The sequence below is a fragment of the Eulemur rufifrons genome, chromosome 7 (assembly GCF_041146395.1).
Source record: "Eulemur rufifrons isolate Redbay chromosome 7, OSU_ERuf_1, whole genome shotgun sequence".
Classification (NCBI taxonomy): Eukaryota; Metazoa; Chordata; class Mammalia; order Primates; family Lemuridae; genus Eulemur; species Eulemur rufifrons.
In genome coordinates, this window is record NC_090989.1 from 20166632 (window position 1) to 20193398 (window position 26767).

A 26767-nucleotide genomic window follows, 5' to 3' on the forward strand; every position below is an offset into this window, starting at 1 on the left:
TAGACTACAAGAATTTTGTTATTATGAAAGAATATGTGCAAAAATATTGGCTTACCCTAATTATTTTTCCTCACTATTTTCCATAACTATCCGTTTCTGCTATTTTAGTGCAGTTTATCAAGACCCACAGTGTACATACTTATTCCCACAAAATCCCAAACATATGAAAAATAACCATGTCAATATAGTAGATCTCTCTGCTCAGTAGCAAGCAGTATCTGACACTAGTCAACTATGTCAACTGATTTAGTTCCTAGCAACTGCATGAACCTGGAGATATCACACCTATAAAATGGGTTGAGTCTCTTCTAGTTTATTAATGAGCTATTTTATTTACAGATTTTCTAATAATATAAAACATCTTTCCATTCCTGGAATACATCCCACTTGCCATGTAGGTTATTTTTAAAATATATATTTATCTAGGTTTAACATTACATTTTGCATATATTTTATTAAGAAGGGTTAATTTATACATTTTATTATGTTATTCTTGTACTTTTTTTTTCTTTTGAGACAGAGTCTCACTCTGTTGCCCAGGTTAGAGTATGGTGGTGTGATCCTAGCTGACAACAACTTCAGACTCCTGGGCTCAAGCAATCCTCCTGCCTCAGCCTCCTGAGTAGCTGAGACCCCAGGTGCGTGCCACCACCCCCAGCTAATTTTTCTATTTTTAGTAGGGATGGGGTCTCACTCTTGCTCAGGCTGGTCTCTAACTCCTGACTTCAAGCAATCCTCTCACCTTGGCTTCCCAGAATGCTAGGATTACAGGCATGAATCACCAGGCCCAGCCTTTCTTGTACATTTTAGATATTGACATTAGCTTTCAAAGTAATTTTGAGGGGAGTTATATAGCAGAAATATTTTCCATTCCTTAAATATTTGAATGAACCTGGCTATAAAAGTATTTGTAAGTGAAGGCTTGGGGATAGTGAATTAAGGGATGGGGTGATCTTTCTTTGATTTTCTTTTACTTGACTAGGGTTTCTATAATATTTTCTCTTGTTTTATAATTTTTTCTATTATTTTAGTCAATCTTTGAAATTTTGTTTAAAAAATGTAATTAAACTTTTTCAAAATTGTCTTCATAGATGTGTAAATATTTTTTCTTGTAACATTAAATCACATCATAAGAAAACAAAAGACTTACCTTATATATTGGAGGTATTTTTAATTGTTTAATTCATAAAAGCTACATAATAACATATATTTGTATTTTTAAATTTAAATAAAGGAAATAAATATTTCCTTTAATTTTTCCCCAGAGAGTATGCTCCACAGAGATAACTATTGTTACAATTTTGTTTTGTTTTGTTTTTTCCCAGAATTTTTCTACACATGTACATGTACATGTAACTTTAGATATGCTATTGTTTAGTGGTAGTAGGTTTTCAATGCATTCTTTATCTTAACTCTTAAAAAATAAACCTTTTTATTTATCATACTTCTGAGTAATTCAAAATATCAGCACATATCAAAGACATGTTTAATTCCATTCCATTGCTTCCCAGTAGATATTAAAATCATGGCATCAAGAACCCTTAATTTATTTATCTATTCCCTTTTGTTAATGCTTTTTATTATTTTTTTCTCTTTTTGATCAGTACAAAAAAAAAACCTTCAATAAACCTCCTCCTTATTCCTATATTTGACTCAGTCTCTAACTAATGTAAAAGAAATGGAATTCAATTCATCCATTGAATATGTGCTATTGATATTCAATAGATGCTCTCAAACTACACCACCATGTTGGTATTCCAGTTTAAAAACTCAATAGTTATAAGACTACTAGTCTGCCTTTTTTCTATATCTTTAAATTTAATGTTTCAGAAATGAGATATTATTATTATTTACATTTTCTAGTAATGGTTAGGTCAGATATCTTTTCAAATGAATAATGCTTTATTATTCTGGGAAAATAATATTCATATACTGTGTCTAATTTTTTTATCACTCTATTCTTGCTTTATGGAAATTCAATATAACTTTTGGATATCAAATAACATTTACACACAATGTACTGTTTTTTCTTTCTCTTGTACTCTTAACCTATATATACAGGGTCTGTATACAGAAAGAATGTTAAAATTCAAGGTATTGAAATTTACCAAACATCATTTAAGACTATTTTTTCCTGAGTATTTTTTAAGATTTCTTTACATCAAAGACAACCATATTCAATTTATATTTTTCTGAAACTGCTATAGTTTTAAAATTTTTGTTTTATTTTATTTTTATATTTTGGCCTTTAATAATTTTAAATGTATTGGTATGAATATTTGATATAAGAAGCAAATCTAGCTTTTTTTGCAAATGGAAAATCAGACTTTCCCAATATAATTTATTAAACAGTTAATGCTTCTCATAATTAATTTAAATATCATCTTCATTAAATATATTTCCTTACATAATGACAAGGCTCTTTCTAGAATTTAGACTTTCTATTTATTATCCTTTACCTTTTACTCCTTCCTGATATAATATCATTGTGATTACTATAGCTTTAAAATAAATTTGCGTATTCTAAGGAATATAGACCAAACTTGTCTTTTTCAACATTTTGTTAGTGACATTTTCACATTTCTTATTGTGTATACATTTTTGGAAAAAGATTTGTAGTTTTAAAATAAAAATTCTAATCATATTTTGTGTGAGATTTTATTGAATTCTTAAATTTATTTGGTATCAACTGACAGCTTTACACTATTGAATCTTCCAAAATAAATCAAGTTTAATCTCTGTGCTTATTTGGTATAACTTTTATGTCTCCCATGTAGCAAAGCAACATGGCATAATTATTTTAAAAATAAGTGGACCTTTAGCAAGGGTATAATGTTATTATGTGGAGAATGCTTTTGTCTGTATGTCTGTTCATAAAGACCATAAGAATCAGGTTGCTTGAGCTTGCAATAGCAGCAACACATCTTAAATGGCGTAGTACCCCAGGAATATATCAACTCTTCCCTCCACTGTCACAATCTGTTCTCCGTGAACCTTAAGCATCTCTCCATTACCTAGAAAAACTTGCTGCTCCATCATATCGAGGATATCATGTGGTTTGGATCTTTTAAGACAAATGTATTCCAGAAGATAGGAAATAAATCATACAAAAATACAGGAACTGCCAAGTTCAGTAAAATTTCTAGAAGTCTAGAAATATGAAGTCCATCAAAATATTTCTTTTAAGGTAAAGAATAAGTTGCTGCATCTGGCTCTTCCCAACAACAAGAAAGAAACACATGGACAAGTGGACCTTTGAATTTGGGAGTCAACCTGCACTTAATCTGGGCTTTAACTTATCCTACTTACTGCCTACCCTAAAAGTCACCAGTTGTGAGTGGTGCTGTGAGCGTAAGAAGACTCCACAGCAAGTCTGAGCTGCTGTGCAAGCTGCTCTACCCCTGGGATTCTATAAAAAGATAAAGTGGTTGGTGACATACCTGTAGCAGATAGCAATGCTCTATAGGAGCCTGGGCAAGCCTTTATGGTAAAATATAGTGGAAATGTTTAATTTTGGGAGAAAGCGGTGCCAATAAGTATCTCATTTTTAGAAAATGCATCTAGTTTACTCCTAGGCCCTGGTAGAGATTACATACTTAATCATTGCCCGCCACGTTATCATGTGACCTGAGCTTCCCATTATGAGTTGGGGGTTTCTTGATCCATTACCCTAGAAAGTCAGTGTGCACAGCAGTAACAGCACTCCATCACCACATAATAGTGATTTCTACAAGCTCAAGCTCAAGTAATTCCTTAAGGCATAGGTAAGTTCCATTATAAAGAGGCTCAGATTCTCCTGACTGGTACTTCTATTACATTGCCACCTCTCCCTCAACCCACATTTACAGCCTCTATGGCCAGATGACCAAGAAAGCAAATCTTTAGTCCTGATTTACAGATACTTGTGCATACTCCACATAAAATGCTGACACTATTAGATAATGGACAATTGGTGTACTACAGCTCCACTCAGACACTGCCCTAAAAGAAGGCTGCTGGTGAAGAAAAATGCTTTCAATGGGCAGACACAGTATATCTAACCACACATTCTTCCTAGAGAGAGAGCCAGAGGTAAGAAATCACGTTTGTGGGCAATGGATTGGGTGGATTCGTTATATGAGAAAATATAGATATTAACATTAAAATATTAAAACATTTTTATATTTAATCATATGTATGAATATTGGGTATTTTTAAAAACAAATAGCATGTCATAATGAAATTAAACATCAGGTGGAGGTTCATATACTTTGATTAAGCTTTTTTCAATAAAAGTAGGCCAGTGTGAGATATAAATTTTAACTATAAGGAAGACAAACTAGTGGTTCAATCTATTGATTTTAACCGATGTTATAAACTCCTACAAGGGCTAATTCAATCATTGAAGAAATATTTGCTGAGCATTTACTCTGCTATTTTTTATAGTTCTAGGTGTGTAGTTTTAGGATTAAATAAAGACTAACTCTATGCTCACTCAGTAAATCAATGAGGTTTAGTAAAGTCTACAAATTTCTAAAATCTTTTCTCTTTTGAGGTTGAAATTATACCTACTTTTAGATATCATTAGATTGTTTATTATTTTCCTCTTGGTTGCATGCTTACATGGCTATAGAAAAATAAAGTGTGTTTGAATAAGAAACATTTTCCCCCCCATTCCAATAAACACTCATATGTATTGGTGCAGTAGAGAATGAAGATTATCCATGGGAATAAAATTCCCTGTGAATTAAATAAAGGAAAGTACATTTTGTTTTGTAAATAGAGAGTATATATATAAAATCTTCATAAATATATAAAATTATATGTATACATGTAATCCATCAAATAGCCTCTCAGTGAAAATACTATACTGGTTTTTGTCTGGCTAAAATGGGGACATTGTGTTGATTGAAAGAAAACTATAAAATATATTTTGTGTATTGTAATGTGTACTTGTATATTACAGAGATATGTGGAATATATCTTAAGTTTTATGATAACAGATGCTTTTGAAATGTAAAATTCAATGATTATTAATATATGAAATATATGAAATTAAGAATTTTTGTATATCTGGCTAAAGTATCTTAAATAATTAAAGCAAATACCTCCTATTTCTTATTCCGACTGCATTACCCTATAATACTCTATCTCCCCCGTCAGTTTAACTTTAGCTAAATACTCATGTATTTTGGTTAAACTTTAAAGGGAAGAATCTTGCGAAGAGACTGCACAAAAAAATGTATAGAAAGATGAACCAAATCAAATGTTTTCTCTTTATTAAAATTTTCTTGCTTTTGCCATTATATTAATAATTACTGCTCAGATACTTTCCATATTTTTTTTTCCTTTTATTTAGAGAGTGATTAAGGATGGTGCCTCGAGGAAGGATTAGCATGGGAGAATGGACAAGAACAAAGTGGCTGGCAGTGACTGAGACTACGAATGAATAAACAGGAGCTAAGTATGTGGAATGGAAAAAAAAAATAGAGGAAAGCTAAAATGGATAGCTGTACATAAAGGTTTTAACTAGAGAATTACTAGGACAATATTCTACCCTCTATGTAGATTTTAGTTAGGAGACAGAACAGAGCTTAGAATAAACAAGAAGTAAGACCCAACGTGTTTATGAACTGCAAACTCAGGCTCTATTTATAAGAAAGTCATGTTTTTGATAGCTCTAAACTATCACTTTATTATCTCTGCAATGATCATGAAATGGCTGTACTACTCTGTAGTTATCTACAACCTGCTGCCCACAAACCTTGCCAACCTGGCAAATTTCTGCTACTTTACTTTCCTCCTTGAATTTCCATTTGTTGCCATGGATATTTTGTGACTTGATGGCTCTTTGCAACTCACACGTTTGTGTTGTTCTTTGTCAGATGCCCACTTCCTGCTTTTACTACCAATACCCATATGCTGGTCTTGTCTGAGCCTTCTTTGGTTCCAGATTCTTGAAGTGTTTTTGGTGGATTTCATTTTATGCTCTATCTGCATCCTTCGCTCAGCACTTCCCCATAAATCCCAAAGCCATGCAGCCATCCTGCTGCTTTCTAAAGGAATTAGGAGAAACATATTTGTTTTGGAAAATGCTTTGTTGTAGATGAAGGAGGACATTTGAGGATCATATTCAAACATACTGAGAGATAGTGCAGGAGTTTAACCACAGATTATGCAATGAAATCTCTCTAACCGTTAGTTTTCACATCTCTAACACAAAAATAGTACCTATTTCATAGGCTTGTTGTAAATATTAAGAAAAAAAATATTTTTCCACCACTATTAATACATATCTCCAGGAACATAGTTTGCTCTTGATATTGATAGTAAGCATTGCTCTGGCTTTTCCAAAGACTGACTTTTATTGATTCTTTGTCATCTCCTCCTGCAGAGGCATGGACTAATGTCTCCGCTTCTTGTTGTGCTGTGTCAAACTAAGAGAACATTAGATAACAGGGGCTCTTTTCTATGAAAGAACCTAGCAGTGTGCAAGTCTGGGGAGGAGAATTCACATCACACCCAAATGAGGGCAATTAATTACAAATGACATTTTTCATCTGAGCCAGATTCTAGCCTCCTGAAGGGCTGAGTGTCTGAAGCAGATTGTGAGGGAAATTCTCTGATGAAGATGGGGCCATTAATGAAATGAGCAGTGACTGTCTCTTCCTTTCATGGAGAGAACTGCAACATGTTCACGGAGTAGATTCTATTAATTGGCCAACCCTTCTTATAAAGCACTATAAAGTTGTTTGAATCGTGCTAATAGTGTTTTTTAAGTGATCTTACCTTTTTGAAATGTTCCTTTGACATGATGTCATGCCAGGGAATTATTTTAAAATAATCTACTAGTGTGGTGATAAAGAAAGTAGAGGTATAGATGAAATAGATAAAAGAAAATTGGCCATATGTTGATAAGTTGAAACTGGGTGATTGGCAGATAAAAGTTCCTTATAGTATTTCTTAAATATTTTGTATATATGTGAAAACTTTCATGACAAATTAAACCAAAAGGAAAAAGAATGTACAAGGGGACCTGTTTCTTGTGCCTTAGTATGTATCAGTTCAGAAACTATTTTCAAGGCCTTAGGCCAGTGGCTCTCAAAGTTGAGAGTACATTAGATCACCTTGAAGGCTTTTAAACACAGATTGCTAGGACCTACACCCATCTGTTCCCTAGGTCTGGGGTGGATCTTGAGCAATATTTAAGAAGTTCCCTTGGTTTTGGTTGAGAACCATTGCCTTAGGCCATAATCAATTTTACAATTTTCACTGCACATACCTTGGTGGTCATTTTTCTCAAAAGATGGTAGATCATATTAATTATGGTAAAATTATAAACTAATTTATGTAGAGTACTATTTGCGAAGCTGAGGATCTCCTTAGAATTCTTTTTAACTTAGTGTCTTCTGTGTGTTTTTATTCTCAGGGTTTTTTTAGTAATATAAGCTATTTTCTGTTACTGTAATTATAAATTTGTAGTTATTACTATGACTTCTCTGGAAGAATACCTCTGACTTATCATCATTTTAATTTTTACATTAGACAAATATATTTTCATATTAGGCAAATATCAAGTATAAATATTGACAATTCTCTGAAGTCCAACAAATTTGTTCTACTGTTTTATTGGAAAAGAAAATAATTTCACACTTATTGTAAATATTGAGTATCTGAGATTGATGAGCTTCCCCAAAGGAAAATAGCATTTTCAAAAATGTGTTAGCTGACATTTGAATTTAGACTTTTGACATAATGTCATCCTGATTATTCTTTTAGGTGATCAACTAAAAGAGGATATTAACTTTTTAATAAACACTTTGGGAACACTTGAGAACATGTTCATGGTCACAATATGCTTTATTTCAAATTTATAAAAAATACCAAAAAAGGAGTCCACTTTTTGTTTCAAAGTTTAGTTTAGAACTAGAGGTACTACAAGGAATATGATACTGTGGTAAGCAAAATAATGACATTCTCTTACCATAGACTTCCGTAAAAAAAAAAAAAAAAAAAAGAAGGAAGAAGGAAAAATAAATCTCCATATTCTAATTTCTAGAACTTGTGAATATATTATGTTACAGAATAAAATTAGGATGTGAATTACAACACAGGGAATTTAGGTTATGGTTAAAATTAAGGTTATGACTTACATGTAATGGGAAAACTTTCAGATAGTGTCAGCATGTAGTTATGCTTTTATAAAACACAAGGCATCTTTGAGAAGGTCAACACTTGACCTTATTTATTTTGGGTAGGAAGTTGGATGATAATTTATGTTGAACAAGGCTGAAAGCACTTCAGATTCTTATAAAATTATTTTTACATGGACACCAGTGTAAGCATTAAGTAAAACAGGTTTTATTAAGGCACTTTTATTTTGAAAATACCACATCATAAGTTTACTTTTATGTTATTTTCCACTATTACTGGTTTATTCATGTCACAAATATTTTTTAGAATTTTTCTGCTAAGCCAACACTGCACCACATATTGAGAATACAAAGATGGATAACTATGATTTTTCCATCTTTAAGGTTTTGCCAGAAAAATGGGAGAAAGATATATATGTAAATAAGCTATTGCAGTTCTGTGCAAATGTCTTATCAGTTTTACTAAATACTCTTCTATTATTCTTAAACTTAATTCTATTGAGTAAAATTAGTAAGAAAATGTAAAATAGCAGAAGTGGGAAAAGGGTATGCATATCACTTCCCCAAAGGAATTAATTAGCATTGCAAAGTTAGAGTAAGTTACTAGAGGATTTAATATAGCATTCTCAAGAAATTTAATGACACTTTCCTGCTACTTTTTTAGTTAAAACAATATGAAAATATATATTTTAGTTGGATTTATTTTAACGGACCTTATTATTCCTCTGTGTCTACCTATAGGTATACAATTTCTTTATAATTTAGTTTGTAACACTAAATATATCATTTCACTTTAATTATACAGATACCCAATTGTTCAAGCAGAAAAATATAACTGAGATAGGAAGGTGTTTATAAAAAGGTTAATGACCATTTTTGTTAAATCTCTAAAAGAATAATCAGGACAATTTTTAGCGCCAGAGTTTACTTCAGTGTGAATAACATTGAATTGAATTTGAAATAAAAGGACAATTATTTTTAAGATTTATCCCATCTGTACTGTGATTATTTTCAGTGTTCTATTTGTTGTAATTTTATTGCATCATAAAGAATTAATACATACTGCATTCTGCAGAGAACACTTTATGATCATGCGTTCATTCGCTAAGTCTCATTATTCTAAAATACATGATGATTTTTCTAGAGAACATAAAAAAATCTTCAATATATTGGCCAAGTAAAACAAACTTTTATATGTTAGTTAACACTATACAAATTGATAGTGTTGTCATGTGTACATAGGTTTTTGTTTATAATGTACTTTTATGCCATGCTAGTCTGTTAATGTATTTCACTTAAATACCCCAAATTATATTTGTAAGTACAGCAATCAGTAATTGATTGTGTTTGAGTTTTCACTTATCTTGCTTGCCTCCAAAACTTGTCAATAAAGGAAATGAAATCAGAAAAGAGTTGATTACAATGATTTTAACTAACCCAAACATTCACAATGATGAAGTTACATAAAATATTCAGGTATAAGTAAATTAATTTGTAAGTATTTTGATGTAAATATACATATATGTCAAAATCACAGCAGATTTTTTTCCTTTTTTAATATGTTAAAAATATAAGAAAATACATCATATTAAGATTTTGATAGTTGTATCTTTGTATTTTCATTGAAGAGTGGTAGATTTTACACACACACATTAAGACTTAGAAATATATTACCCTTCCCCATCCCCTCAGATCCCCAAAATTATTTTCTCAAACATTACTGCAGATTTGTTCATCAGTAGAGATGATACACAGTTATGGAAGGAAGTACATTCTGCTCTCCATGTATCGTTTAGCATGCATTACATTTATGAGGTTGGCCAGCTACATTAAATACATTTAGGTATCTTTTTTCCTATTCAGCTCTGTTCTTCCCCTCACCTACAGCAAGTCCTTCCTCCTCTACTCAAGGCCTTCCATATAACCTCTGGCTCTCCCATTCAGTGATTAGAAAATTATCCCTCCTCCTTAAGCCCTTTTGAAATCTGTTTTTCACTTCCATGCTATAACTGAAAAATTGCTGTTCACTAAATAGGCTGATTTCCTATGTCCTTGTATTATCCATTTCTGGTTTTCAAACCTCTGCTGTTGGATTCACTTACCGTCTTCCATTTTCCCATAAAGCCACTTCTAGATCACCATACCCAGCTCGTGAGGAGCATCATCATCATCATCACCATGGTCATGATTCCATGGCATCTCATGGCATCTGTCTGCCTTATCACTATTGTTTTTCTTTCCGCTCCAGAGTCATTGAGCACTTCAACAACATGGTTCACTGTATTCTCTACCTCTTAAAATCACTTGCTTAAGCTTTCAGAAAGTTCTGAGACATTCTAAATAAAGCAAGATGAAAAAGAAATTTTGTTTTATAAAACTTTAAAGAGAAAGAAAGAGAGAGAGTGGTTTGAGCATTGTGATGAGGAAGCAATGGGCTTTGACTTATTGGTGGGTAAGTTGTCTTTTTTCTGTATAGTGGTATGCAAAAATAAAAACAATGATTAAGAGGCATTGGAACATTGCATGCATTAAACAAAAAATTTGAAGTTAAATAAAAATTTGATTTAAGCTAAAGACTAATATGAAGCTTAGGAAAACAAAAGATTAGGCAATAGTTGCTATATATTCTGTTGCTTGATTGTTGAAGATAGTCAATCTCTTGTACTTTCTTTTTTTCTTTCTTTTTTTTTTTTTTTGAGACACAGTCTCACTCTGTTGCCTGGGCTAGAGTGCCATGGCATCAGCCTAGCTCACAGCAACCTCAAACTCCTGGGCTTAAGCAATCCTCCTGCCTCAGCCTCCCGAGTAGCTGGGACTACAGGCATATGCCACCATGCCTGGCTAATTTTTTCTATATATATTTTTAGTTGTCCAGCTAATTTATTTCTTTCTTTTTTTTTTTTTTTTTTTTGTAGAGACAAAGTCTCGCTCTTGTTCAGGCTGGTCTCGAACTTCTGAGCTCAAACAATCCATCCACCTCGGTCTCCCAGAGTGCGAGGATTCCAGGTGTGAGCCACCACACCCGGCCTATACTTTCTTATATATTTTTAAAAATTATATAATGGGAATGAGGATAATTGGTTTAGTTTAAAAATTATTGGGCAACTACAACACTGTCTTGAAATGAAAATAACTTTCAGAACTAAATTTACTAGTATTTTAATACCATTTAGTTTTTAAGAGGGTTTACAAGGAACCCTGATAGAAGTTGGAGAAAGGGACACCGTAAATGTTAAGCCATGACCATGATCTATGTGAGATAAAATGGCTTCCATGTAGGATTATTCAGTGATACACGCAGCTACACAGTTCTAAACTTACTTTTGTATCAGAATCAACTGGGGAGATTATTAAAAATGCAGATCCCTAAAACTCACCACCAGAGATTTTATTTAATACAAAAGTTCTCAGAAAGGGCTTACTCATTTTCACTTTCAATAACCACCACTGTTTATTTTAATGTACTCTGAGTCTTAAGAATCAGTGCATATACCAGATGAGTTTTCCAGAATTGAGCTGTGAGGAACTTGGAGAAGTCTCTCCTAGAGACATGTATTAAGCTGACAAAATTAGAAAAGACAAGTATTCAAATTTCTACAGATGGATCAAGGACTTACATAAATTGAGAAGCATTTTCTTCAACAAAATCATGAAAATTTGGTAAGAAAATGAGAGGCTATGGCATGTGAGCTAGAGATTGCACCCATGATCCCACCGCTCTGTCTTGTGTAGGAGCTGACCCAGTGGCCTCTGTAGCTGGTTAGCAGTGAGAATTTCTCACAGATCTCTGAGTGGAATTGCTATTTTGTATGGTTTCAGCAGCTCGTGAACATTAGAAGACACACTTTTCACAGCTCTACAATGTGGAAGATTTTTTACTGGGTGACTGGGGTCAAACATGTGGCACCTATTTCCCGCCCCTCCCAACTCCCAATAAACAGTAAAGAACCAAGTGGTGAAGAGAGCTGACCCCTTTTCCCACAGAGCTCTGTGTTGAAGTAGAGCTTCCCTAGTGTACTGGCAAATTAATGAAAACTCAGATCAGCCCCAGTCTCCTAAAGAATAATACTTATTCTGGGTAGATTGGTTAGGCAGTGAACATTGGCACATGATTTCGTCATCCTTGGCTCTGGGCTTCAGAATATCCGTATGGGACAGTGGCAGCAACCAGAGGGCAAAGCCAGTTTCTACCACACTCTCTCCAAACACACATACACTACTATAGGGAAGAACAAGTTAGGGCAGCTGATACACAAGTTCCCCTTTCTCCTTTAGCTCCTGCTCCATGGCTCAGGGTTTGTTAAGTGGACGGTCCTAGAAAACCTCAAATACTGGTGATAGCTGGCTCTTGGCAAAGGGTTTGACTTCACTGAATAAGATTATAGCACAATTTATACTCCAGGGTACAGCTGAAAAACAATAGACCAACCAGGTAATAATGAAACCCAGTGTCTGCCTTTCTTAAACAATTTCTACATTTTTTCATTCAAACTGGAATAGAATGGACTGGAGATATCCCATCATTACATCAATAGTGCAAATATTAAATTTCAGCTCAATTTTTATTTTATTCTTTGTTGTCTCCATATACACAGTTATCTGAAGCATAAAAAGTTGGGGCACAAACTAGGAAAAAGGAAGCTATGCCTTGCATTTTTCCAAATTAAAGGCAAAATGTAGATACTATGATTCTAAAGAAACCAAATATCAAGAATAATTTGATGTAACTATAACATGTAGTCTTGAAATTTTCAGAAAAGTACACATTTATTATATAATAGAATATTTGTATTAACACAAAGGACCAAAAAATTACAGTTTTACGCAAAAAGAAGATAAAGCTTGGTCAGTGAGTTAGGAAGTGAAATTGTTTCTGCTGGCTCCTACGAAAGACTGTTTCCCACCTTGCTAAAATGCCTCTACTTTCACACATATATACATTTTAAAAGCATATAATGGAATTGAAACATATATTTTAATGTATGCAATAAAGCATATCTAATTAAATAAATCAAAGTAGCTAAAATCATACATTTTTAAGTGTAATGAGTCTGATGTAGTTAATGACTCATCAGTCAATTTTAAATGACTTTAACATTAATTTAAAGAATGCAAGTGCTAAATATAACAAATAATCTAAGTATAAAGTTACCTAAAGTATTTATCAATAAAATAATTGTTTATTTTTACTTTGAATAGTTGTGAGATATTAAAATCATCACAAAAATACTAGAAAGCAATATTAAATATTAATGAACATTAGAATCCCTACTTGGAAACTAACGTCATTTGAATCAGGATAAGTAGTTGTTTCTTCATTTTGGATCTTGTTATCTAATCTGGAAAGAAATATAACTCAATAAATTCACTGCTTTCACTGTTAAGATAATTCTCTGTAAAATATATTCTATTATGTTAACCTCACAACTGGACAAATGGTGACTTGTGGGCTCTAGTTCTATTCTCTATATCAATGATATTAGACAAAAGCCTTGATTAGCATGCTAAAATTGACAAAAGTAAAGATGGGGTAAAATTTATTTATATATCATTTTTTAATTATATTGATTTTACTAAGTATTATTCACTGTTTTTATTTGAAGTAGGAGTTTGCTTTTGTCTGATTTACTATGTCAATTATTGGTGTTTTTGCTTTCAATTTAAGGCTGAAGAGATTTGAAATCTTCAGTGGGAAAGCTTGTAGCACTCTCAATTTAAAGCTGGATTTGTTTAATCTTTCAAAAATAAGTAATTTCAATACCACAAAAAGCAGTTTAAAACAGAGAACAAAGCTAATATAATCCTGCTATCAGTTTCCAACAAAGTCAGAGAAAAGAGAGAAAACAATAGATCATATTACGTATGTATTAAATTTCAAATAGATGAATGAATAAATGAAAAATCTCATGTCTAAGACCTTGTAAGTAACCAGTAATCTTCATTTGGGTTTTTAGCAACAGTCACACTGCCATATCTATAAACTAGAACGTATCAAACTAAAGGAAAACTCAACAAAAGTATGTATTTTAAAGTAGTCCAGTATTGAGAGTGCCGCCAAGCACCCAAATAAACAAAGTTCAAATTATCTTACTAAACATACCTTCAAACCACAAGTTAAGGCTTATGAGATCACAATCAAAAAGGAAAAAAAAAGAAAACAAAAACACAATGTGCACAGGCATATGTACACACATGTGCACAAACACACAAGGAATTATGAATTAGTCAGTACAAAATGAGCCAACTGAATAAGAACCCTCAAAATGTGGTCTATTAGAATTAATACAAAAATACAAAATAAATGTGTCAGATATTTAAATAAATAAAAGGTAGTATTTCAAATATTAACATTAAAAATTGATATTATAAAAATACGTCGGCCGGGCGTGGTGGCTCACGCCTGTAATCCTAGCACTCTGGGAGGCCGAGGTAGGCAGATCGTTTGAGCTCAGGAGTTCGAGACCAGCCTGAGCAAGAGCGAGACCCCATCTCTACTAAAAATAGAAAGAAATTATATGGACAGCTAAAAATATATATAGGAAAAATTAGCCGGGCATGGTGGTGCATGCCTGTAGTCCCAGCTACTCGGGAGGCTGAGACAGGAGGATCGCTTGAGCTCAGGAGTTTGAGGTTGCTGTGAGCTAGGCTGACGCCACGGCACTCTAGCCTGGGCAACAGAGTGAGACTCTGTCTCAAAAAAAAAAAAAAAAAAAAATACGTAGATGTGAAAAAAGTATTTTAAACAGGAAGTAAAGCTGAATTCTAAAAAAGAAAAAAAAAACAATTTAAATAATAGAAAAGGTAAAGTAGAAGATAAAATTATTAGAGAGAAAGAAGACACCCAATACACATTAAAAGACAAATATATTAAATATTAAAGAGCAGTTAAGAGACATGCAATAAAAATGAGAATATAAATGGAGTTTTATAGGGACAAAAAAGAAAATTGGAAGTAGGATGAGAATTTTCTACACAAAACTAACAAAATAATCATTTACAGGAGTCCAAAATTCACAATTAAAAGAGAATAAATCCATACTTAAACTGCCAAACTATAGTGTGATAAACAGCCTAATGGCTCTCCCAATATCCTAATCACTGAAACCTATGAATATATTACCTTATATGGCAAGGTAATTTTGCAAATACTATTAAAGTTAAGTCCCTTTAGGTGGAGAAATTATCCTGGATTATCCAGGAGCGCCCAGTCTAATCCAAACGCCTTTTGTAGCTGTAGTAAGAGAGGTGTGACGTGAGGACTCCACTCGGAGGAAGAAATCCACAAGCCAAGAAATGTTGGCAGCCTCCAGAAGCCAGAAAGGACAACAAATAGATTATCTCCCAGAGCCTCTGGAAAGAAATGAAGCCCTGCTTACCTTGATTTTGGCACAGTGGGGCCCTTTTTGGACTTCTACATAACTGTAAATTAATAAATTTGTGTTTTTTTAAGCTGCTAAATTTGCACTAATTTGTTACAGCAGCAAGAGAAAATTAGTACACATACAAAGAGATATTTCTTAAAACGTTCAGGAAAAAAAAAAAGACAGCTTTCAACAAGGAAAACTAATTAGACATTTAACTTCTCAAAAACATCAATAAAATTGAGACCTGAAATAATATATATGAAGGTCTGAAAAATATATATCTAACCCTAGAACTGGAAGTCCAGTGAAAACATCATTCAAAAATGGGAGCAAATTAGAAATATTTTCAGATAAACCAAATCCAAGCAAGTTTACTACCTCAAAAATCTTCACTGAAGTGATTGCTGAGCAGTGGTTCTCAAAGTGTGGTCCTTAGGCCAATAGCATGGACATTATATGTGAGATTCTTTGAAGTAAAAGATAAAATGATTAAGTAATAAAAAATAAAATAATTATCCAAATAGATGCAGAAAAATGTGATAAAATTATTCAGGTATGACAACAACTTTTAGCAAGGTAGGAATAGTAATGAACTCTATAAATAGTCAAAAATAATCAACAGAGAAACTACAATAAATGCTATACTTGATGGTGTACTTCATGCTATACTCAATGGTACAATTTCCCATTCCTGGTTTAAAATGAAGATCCAGGTAAGTATGCCTACTGTCATCATTTATGCAAAACACTGAACTACAGGACTTAGCCAGCACAACAAAGCAACATAAAAGACCTATAAACTCAAAAAATGAAAACAAAAATGGCATATGTTGATAGATGATATGATTATATTCATAATAGTTGCACAAAAGAAATTGCTTCTTACTTTAGTGTGGTGAATTTTTCCAAATCAATTTCCAATTTGTAACATGTGCTTACACTGTATTCCAAATACAACTTGCAGAAAATACTTTCTGTACTGTTCATACCAATAAAATGAAGAGACATCTAAAAGGGAATAATTTTCCCAATGACTCTAAATATTCCCATGATAATATAATTATTTGACACGGTATATTCTACTTCCTTCAGTGATTTTAATGGACCCTTTCCACATTATAATTAAATGGCAAGCCATCAAATATCCAAAACAAAATTACATTACTCTTGAATTTGGTTATGCAACAATATTGTGGATGCAGAATGCACTGGAAATCTGATAGTCAATCTCTACTGATTAAGCCAAGCAAGATCTGGATATTGTAAATGGTGAATATCAATATTCAGTTGGATCGTTTTTTGTCAAAACAATACCATGTGAAGTGCTAAGGAATGATTTTAGTCCTTTAAAACTGTGTGTTTGTATGTGTGTGAAGGATTATTAATAATAATTAGAGCTACACTATTATTTAAATAGAGAAAAAAGCAACTATCTCATCATGAAACTTTTCTTAGAACTTGAAAAATGTATTCTATTTCTTTTCTTGTATAAATTCTACTTACAATTTAATGAAAAATATAAATGTATAAGTGTGCTTCATAAAAGTATAATAAATATTTAATATGGAGTATATATCACATAGCACTTGAGTGCACTTGAGTGTACAAAATAATATTTTTAGGTATACATTGCCAATATTAAACCCATAAACACACAGGTCTATTATCTGTTGTAGTGAAAGCTTCAGGATTTCGGATATTAATAAAATCTCAAGAAAAGCAAAGGCTTAAGTCTCAAATACCATCGTGGAAGTAAAAATTATAACTTTCTTTATGCAATTCTTTAACCTGGAATCCAGAAATGAAATCTATTATTTTGTTTCCTCACTGTGGGGGATTAAAACTGGCATGAATATTTTTATAATTTCATGAAGGTATCAGCTATAGCTCTATTGTATACACAGCTGAGGTAGTTATAATGTGATTGAGTTTGCCTTGTTGGTAATGGTTAATTTGAGAAGTGTCAAGTTAACTTATCAGAAATACAATATGTATGTGGTAAAAAGAATCCATGGCTATATTTTAGCAATCTGAAAAACAAATGCTGAGAGTCACATTCCCCAGTGGATGTAATTATTTAAAACACATTTTAGGGAAAGGGCATTAGTTATATAAGGTTAGTAAAATAAAATTCACTCTTGCCAAGTGTGCCTAATACCACTTGTTCAGTTTCCTTCTTTAGGATAAAATATGTATGCTATTTCCAAGCAATAGCTACATAAATTTGGTATCTTTCATCAAAAAAAAATCTGTTTTTAAAAATTTCCAATAATGTAGAAAATATTTTACTGAAACATAAATTACTGATAAAAGATGATAATATTGTTGATGAGCTGTTAATTTCAAATTACACCAGTAGATGGAAGGAGAAGAGTTTCATTAGAAATATTTATTTAAAAAAAGTTTCCTCTTGGTACTTGATCGTGAAAATATAATAAAATTGCCTTCTGAGAAACATTTTTTAATTCATCTGCTGAGTGAACTAATTATCCACTTGCAGACATCTCACCTAATTAAATTCAACAGAAGAATTTTCTAATGTATCACTGTTAGAAGATAAAGTGCTTCTTGGGTTTATTGAACTTCATTTCAGAAATGAAGAAAGTTAGAATCAATGAACACTTTGAAAATGGTTCTAAAAGATGAATGAAGTAATTGAATTCAGATTGCATTGCCTTGTTTACATTCTGACCAGAATGAATGTTGCATATTCATATGGAAATCTTCTAAGAGAAAGAAGTAACAGTCTCAAAGCCTCTAAATTGCATATATACATGTGGTCATTCCAAAATTGTTGTTACCATTTAAGTGCCATTATAAATGCATTTTTATTTTGTGCGAATGCAGCAAATTCAGTATCAAAGCAATTGATGCATGATGGTGTCACTGGAGGGGTAGTCCTCCCTCCCGTAAAATTTGTTTTTCATAGCAACTTCCCTTAGTAGCTCTGATAATTTCAAACAGCCAGTGGCTAATTAATCTATAGAGAGAATTATTTAGGAATACACAACATTAAAACCAGTAGAAGTCTAAAAAACACATTAGTGTCTTCAAAAGTAGGTAAAAATTAATAAATTTATACAGTTATCCTTTCTATTTTATTTAGCATATGAAAGAAGAGGATTAACTAATTGTTCCTGGAGAAAGAATTTTTTGGAAGGAATAAAATTGTTCTTTAGGGATTGTTGGCATCCATTGTTGAAGGCTCCCTGAAAAAGAATTGTCATCAAGAGGAATCTGTATCTTTTTATTTATTTATTTATTTATTGTCCCCATCAGCAGGTACTCAGCAAACAAAAAGATTCTTACATAAGAGGGTTTGGTGGATTAAAAAAAGTAAATTGAACATAATGAATATAATACTTATTTTACCAGACAACCATTTTCATACTCAATCAAAATAGTGGAGACATGTTTTATACTTGCTTTGCGGATTGAGAATGTGCAGTGCCATTACAGATTCGGAGATGGTAACAATCAATTGTTGAAATGAAAGCACTAAAATTTGCAGTTGAATGGCTGTCACTTTATAATTAACTACTTGTTTTTTCATTAGCCGTTAACAAAGCATTTTACTGGTGAAGAACTGATGAAGATACATAGAACATCTTCATATTAGTCTTATGATAATTAGCTTATGAGTAACTGCTAAAATATATTAAATGCCATGATAATATTGGCATTTCTACCCTGTTTTATTTTATTTTTCATTTCTGCTGTTATATTTTAGCACCATGAGTTATGAAGTGAAAACAGACTTGATACTGGAAATCAGTTTAAAGTGAGGACCTGGCCCTTATAACAATTCATTATTGACATGCTTAAAAACAGATTGGCTCTACTAGTTTGCTTGGTTGACTGACTAAAATTAAACTAATCTTGGCCAACATTCAGGGAGGAGATGCCATAACTCCCTTGGTAGCATATAGAGGAAAGTATCCAGAAATATAAGAACATTAGAGTGGATTAATCAGAGCAGAATTCATACTCCCCTCACACTAGAGAGTCCAAAGGATATGTCCTTTAAAAACCACTATACTTGCATTATAATAAGGGAGAGTCATGGTGGCTGTCCTAAGAGCTGAGGGTGGGGGTTGCTGCCTGAGCTCAGAACTATTACGGTAGGTGATGAGACCCTGGATTTGCAGAGGCCATTGAACCACTAGAGACAAGTTAGCACAATGACCATAATCAGTAGCAGAGCAAAATGGAACCCAGAATGTTTGTCATGTTAGAGTCTGTGGCACTGGATCATTTTTCCTGAGATTTTAGGCTTAAAACAGATGGGAAAGTCTCTAAAGTACTAGTGAGTTTATTAGGGTTTCTGAACTGTCTCTTCTATCCTATTATCTGTCTTTTTCATAAATTTTACAATATCTTAATTAATATGTACTTATAATGTCATAATTTTAATACATTATGCCTTCCTACTTTGTTCTTATTCTTTAATGGTTTGTTGGTTATCAGTGAGCTCACACATTCTCCTTCTGTCAAACAAACAAGTAAAAAAAACTGTAATTTGGGGGGAAAATTGCATTGAATCTATTAATATATATAGATTTGACGAGAAAGGGTATCTTTATTTTGTTATGTCTTCTAATCCAAGAATATGATATATTCATCTACAGATCCGTGTCTGTACAATTTTTCTCATTTTTTTTGTATTTTTATTTGAGTAGGTCCTGCCCCTATTTTGTAAAACATATTCATAATTTATTTGAATTTAGTTTTAAGGTTGTTACAAATAAATTGAGCCCCATTCAGGGTTCTGCATCTATAGTTTGTGAAAGTTTCATTAAAATAAACTTTTTCTTTCTTCGCAATGGCATTTTAGTGAAAAATCAGCCACATCCACATATCTACTCATGTTTTATTTCTGATTTTATGTAGACAATAGGGTATGATGTCAATATCTATGATAGTTCTCCCACATTGGCAATGATAAAGAGCAATGGCAGATCTGAGGAATAAAGTATGTACATTCTGACTCTATCCATTGTTTGGAATTTTAGCATCTGTTAGTAATGGTTTCTTGAAGCTTCTTTTTAAAACATGTACTATTTCATTTTGTCTGCTTCAAACAGTTGTACTTGATGGCTTTTCTTTGCATTCATTATAATTTTCTCTTATGCAGTACTTGGAGCAGTAGCAAACTTCTCCCCAAAGCATCTTAAAATTCCTTGGTGTGTTACACATCCTCAAATAATATTCATGAATGCAAAACCTAAGATTCCACTACTATTTCTAGTAGTGTAATTCTCTTGAACAGTTGAATAATTTAGAAATGTGTTTGAAGGGAAAAAGCACACAAAAACAGAAAATTCAATTAATGGTAGCTTAAGTAAATGGGTACTTGTTTCCTCAAATATCAAGAAAATAAGAGGTAGCAGCGCAGGACTCCAGTGGTTCAATGGTCCTTTATTTTGTTATCATCATACTTAGTAGATTGGCCTATCATATTGTTAGGTTCCGCTGTGTGAATGTTCCCTAGTGCCCCAGGTACCAGTGTTAAGAATGAGTACTGATATCGAGCGGAGGCAATGACAGAGTGATCACAGACACAGAGCAATTTTATCACATAAAAGAAGGAATGAAAGTACAGAAGGAAGCTATGCAAAGTGAAAATACATTCCAGAGAAAGTGGAATGGGTCAGTCTCCATGAGTGGAGAAACATCCCAAACTCTGAGCACATGCTGCCTTTTATAAGCCCACTAGTTTGTCACAACATTCCCCTGGCAGAATTGGTTGCTGTTACCCACCTCTGGGGGTTATTGACAGGTTGGGGTTATATAGCAGGTTACATAACAAGTTGGTTATGTTTCCCTTTCTGTGCATGCATTTTCCCCATAATTCTTCACGAAGCTTCACCCATTTTATACTAATTAGATGGTAATGAGCTCTGGGTCAGTTAAAGGTTACTAGGAACTTTTTACTGTATATATTCCCACCAGGGAACAGTTCCTAGCTGCAATTTTGTTCCTAGCTACAATTTAGTTCCTACTCTTTGCCCTTAGCCACCTTGTTGCCACCTGTTAACCCTCCACCAGACCTAAGAATTTCATGGTTGAAAAATTTTCACTAAAGTTCTCAGCTTCATTTTCTTTTTCAAAGCAGGAAAAAAGTTATAAGAAGCATCATCTACTCCCAACTTTTACTTTTAAAATAAAATAGAAGCTTTCCAAAGAATCTTGCCTCCCATCTCAGGAAATTTCTCTTTAAATTTCATTATTTGTATTTGCTGCATAAAAACTAAAGAAAACAAAAGGAGAATGTGCATTTAAGCTTTCCTAGATTCCCTTGTGTGGGCAGATGAGCAGGGATTTTGGATTAAGTATAGGTTTAGTCAAACTATATTATCAGCTTAAAGCCTTATGATCATTTATATAATACTGCATGATTTTTCCAGTCAACTCTTTTAAGTAACATTTCCTCTGTGTAGTAGTGCTGGGTGCCACATGCTTAGAAATTATCTTAGTTCTTTTGCTGTGTCTTTAGATCTGAGGAAGGTTAAAGATCAAACAACAGTCACTTAGTAAGGGATATTTTTATACACACTATGCATTTCCTTCCAGAGTGTATGAGAACCCATCACAATCCATCTTTTCCTCCCAGCAGGATTTATATTTGGTTGGGAGCCTTTGCAATAAATATAAACTGCTTTTGTAAACTTTTAAAAATCTTTTATAAAAAACAGTATCTCATAACAGTAGACAATTACGTAAGTGAATAAATAACTATTCATTTATTTATTTTGCAGATAGTAAAACTGCAACCCCTCAGAGCTTAAGTGCACTACGCAAGGTCATTCATGTAGTACTTGGCAGGACCAGAGTTCAAACCCAGGCAGCTTGGCTCCCAACTATATTTAACTACACTATATCCATCTTTATACTATTTATGGCAGGGGTTATATATCTCTTCAAATGATGTTGCAGAAAATTCTCCAGAGTCCCTTACCTCCTCTATGAACTTAAGGAAGTAAAACTATTTAAAGGAACTGATGTTATACATGAATTTGTGGAAATACACAGGAAAAATTAAAGTTACTATATAAATCAAATTTTAAACATCTTTACCCTTACATTTTCACTAGAATTAATATGACACAAACACCCAACTGTTCTTTTATAGCAGTGTTACTTAAACCAAGGCTTCAAACTCCATCAGAGGTAGTTTTGAGAGTAAAGGGGTGTGTTATTAATAAGTAAGCCAAGACAATATTTATAAAATAGAATTATCCCGCTGTAAGCCAGGACTTTTCATCGCCCTATTTTTAAGTCCTCAAGATATTCAGCAGAATTATCTTATTTCCTTTCAACAAACCGAAAATTCTAATTTAAATGATCCATCCATCTTCCTTGAAGCATGAAGCTCAATTTTAGAAATACACCTTTTCACTTCATGTAGGTAAATAACTGTCACTCTGTTCAACTAATATCCATAATTGTGAGCTTGTTCCTGATTGTCTTGTCAGATTCCCTACTGCTATAATTGTATTCATTATTCAATCTCTGGGATGAGAACACAAGCATATCCATGGAACATCACACTATGAGATGAGGTAATGATCTCCAGCTTTGAAAATCATGATTTCAAGCTCTCCTTAATGTTTGTTTGCTGAAAGTGCCTCAGCTTTGTCCCAATGTGTATATCATAGTGGGGGACTATTAGCATGGCATTGAGGCTGTGGGTTGTATTTCTTAGAGGAGTAAATACTTGAATAGTAATTTTGTAAAATAATGTAGATTACATAAATAGATGTGTTTATGTTTTCATTAGCAATATGATCCCCAAATCCAACCAGGCAGACTTTTGCACTCTTCCATTCCTGGGAGATGATGGATGTTGTCATATGTAAAGTTCATCTCTGATCACATTGCTCCCCTACTCAAAAATATGCAGTCAATTCCAGTTAACTGCAAATAAAGCCTAACTTGTTAGCCAGACTTTCAACCCTTTCACAATCCAGTCCTATTGAACCCACTTTCATAAATTGTGAGACATACTTTTTTCCACATTTTAACATGTATGAATCTGAGAATAATCCCACAATCACCATTGTTCAGTGTCTTTCTTTGCAGTTTAGTTTCTGTGGTGGTGTTTCCAAGGTCACTGATTTTTCATCTGCTTTGTCTCATCTGCTGTTAGACTTAGTGAAGGTTATCTTTGAGAATTGGTGGTTTTCAATTCTTTTTTATATCTACCTTTTCTTGCTTCATTATATTCTTATTTTCTTTTAAATCTTTGATCATGTCTATAATAGCTATTTGAAAGTTCTGGTGTTCTAATGACACCATCTCTGTCATTCATGGTGTATTTCTACTAAATGAGTTTCCTTCTCATTATGGATACCATTTTTCTGCTTCTTTGCATGTATAATAATTTTTATTTGATGTTGGGTAGTTTTGTGGCTATTTTTTTTAATGTTCACTGGATTTTATCTTTTTATTAATATTTTTTCGTGGTGGTTCACTTGTTTTTGGCATGTGCTTAAGTTGCTCACAGATCATATTGAAACTTTCAGGATCTCTTTTTAAAGTTCTGTTTGATAGGGCTAGAGTAGCTTTTATTCTAGGACTACTTTACACTTTACTTTTTTTTTTTCATTTTTTTTTTATTTCAGCAAATTATGGAGGTACAAATATTTAGGTTACATATATCGCCTTTACCCCATGAGAGTCAGAGCTACAAGCATGTCCATTCCCAGACAGTGTGCACTGCACCCATTAGGTATGAATATACCAATCCCCTCCCACCTACCCGACACCTGATGAATATTACTATTATATGTACACATAAATGTTGATCAGTTAATGCCTATTTGATGGTGAGTACATGTGGTGCTTGTTTTTCCACTCTTGTGACCCTTTACTGTTAAAGCAAGATGCTTGTGGAGTCTGAATTTTCTAGGTATTCACTAAAGGTTCTCCACTTACACCTATTGGAACTTGAATGTTTCCCCACTGTTCTGTGAATACTGGGAAAAACTAACACTCTTAGTAATGGTTATTGCCTGGCCTCAAGGAGTTCCCACTTGCATGTGCAACTTAGCATTCTGCAAAAGCTCAAAGGGTGCTATACAGGCTTGTATCACTTTATCTGCTTATTTCTCTTCTATTTGGTACCATGTTTCACAAATTCCAGCCATCTCAGCCTGACTCCCGTCTCTTTCCCTTCAATGAGACCAATATGATTTTCAGAGTTTCTCCTCCTTGTTCTTCATGCTGGAAAGTGCTTCCAAGGCGGTACATGGGCAACGTATGTAACCTGCAATTATGTATCCCACATAACAATAAGATGGAATAAAAAAAAAAAAAAAGTCAGGGGGATCTAGTGATTAACTCAGTTGTTTCCCTTCTCTTAGAGTTCACTCTCCAACAATGTCTGAAAATACTTGTTTCTTAGATATTTTCTAGATTTCTTATGTAAGGTGTGAAGATAAGTTCAGTATCAGTTACTCCATCATATGCAAAAGCAGAAGTACTCAGTATGATTTTAATTGGTAAGAGTTTCTGGCTTCAAGGTGATTCCCCCTCAAAATCTTGACATTACCCTTTCCTTGTCTTCTTGTATCCAGTGTTGTTGATGTCAGCCTGATTTTATTTTTCCATAAATAATCCTTTTCTTTCCTAAACACTGTATTTTATAATTTTTAAATTATTATTATTAATGATCTAATGTTATTTATCAATGTTAGTTTCAATTATTATTATTACTTCTGTTATAATCTTTTGTCCTTTTACTTCCTAAAATTTTTTATTTCTTCTCCTACCCTGCCCTGTATCTTTCTTAATCCTTCTTAATCTCCTGGGAGACTTCTGATTAGATTTGGCCCTGGGGAGATCCCACTGGGAGATCAAATAGAACGGGGAAGGTAAGGAATTAGCCAGTGAATTTGCCTCCTATTCACTGTTTCAGGTAGGGTCAGACACTGATGAAATATCCTCTTTGGCTCTAGTTTTCTAGGAAAGCCCCTACTTCTGTGTTTCCTGCTCATGTCCATCACTATATTTTCTTCACATTGTTATCTTGAAACCAGCCGTGGTACTAATGATTTCCAACCATGTCAATTAAAGATGTATATATATTTGTCTTGTCAGATCGTCGGATAAGGCATGGAATATTTAATTAGAGTATCAGAATATTTTTTATTAATATAACAAAGTAATTGATGACTTTTAGAAGTAGTTTTTTTCTCTTAATGCTTGTCTATGTTTTCAATGAGAAAAAGTTAGATACTATTTATAAGACAGACTGACAACATTTCATAGCTTTTGAGAGAGCCAATTCCTATATATTATAACATTTTAAAATCAAAAAGTGTAAGTTACTCTGCAGTCCATTAATCCACTATTTTCTGAAGTGATCCATCCCTTTAACTGAGTGCTAGTAATTCCTTCCAGTTTTACTAAAAAATTCCATCTATGGCAAATTCAAAATGAGAATTAAATGTATTTGCATCATTATTTATGATAACTTTAAGACATGGGAACACTTTTCCTAGATATCATGAGGCTTATAGAAAACTGAACAAAATTAATATTTAGAACTTATTACGATCTTACTCATAAAGTGATTCTAGGCAATATAACAAAGTTTACAAATATTATGGGCAGCTTATTTTGGGGGAAATATAATAAATCAAAAACTACAGAGAAATAAGAAACAATGGGTTAGTTTTTTACCATCTGGAACAGATCATTATTTCTTTGTCATATTTGCATGTAGTATTTTCTTAAATAAAATAAACACAGGATTACATATAAAGTCAGGGCCCCTTTGACCTCTATTCAAAGTGTCATTTCTCTTGCTGAGTCTCTGGAATTAACCATTGTCATGAAGTTGGTGGATGCATTTCATACAGAGCACTCCCCATCCTTTCATGAACACATATACTACACATAAATATTATAAAATATTTTAGTATTTGTATATATTTTTTATTTCAAGAGATTTAGAGGATGCAAATATTTTTTTATACATGATTGAATTGCATAGCTGTGAAGTCAGGGCTTTTAGTGGACCTGTCATGTGAATAGTGTCGTACCTAATAGGTATTAATAATTTTGATCCCTTCCTCTTACCCACCTGCACCTTTTTTTAAACTATATTTTTGCACCCATTAACCATTCCCACTTTATCCCTCCCCGTTACCCTTTTCAGCCTCTAGTAACCATCATTCTACTCTCTGTCTCCATAAGATCAACTGTTTTTAATATTTAGCTCCCACAGTTGAGTGAGAACATGTAAGACTCATGACTCTAGGCCCT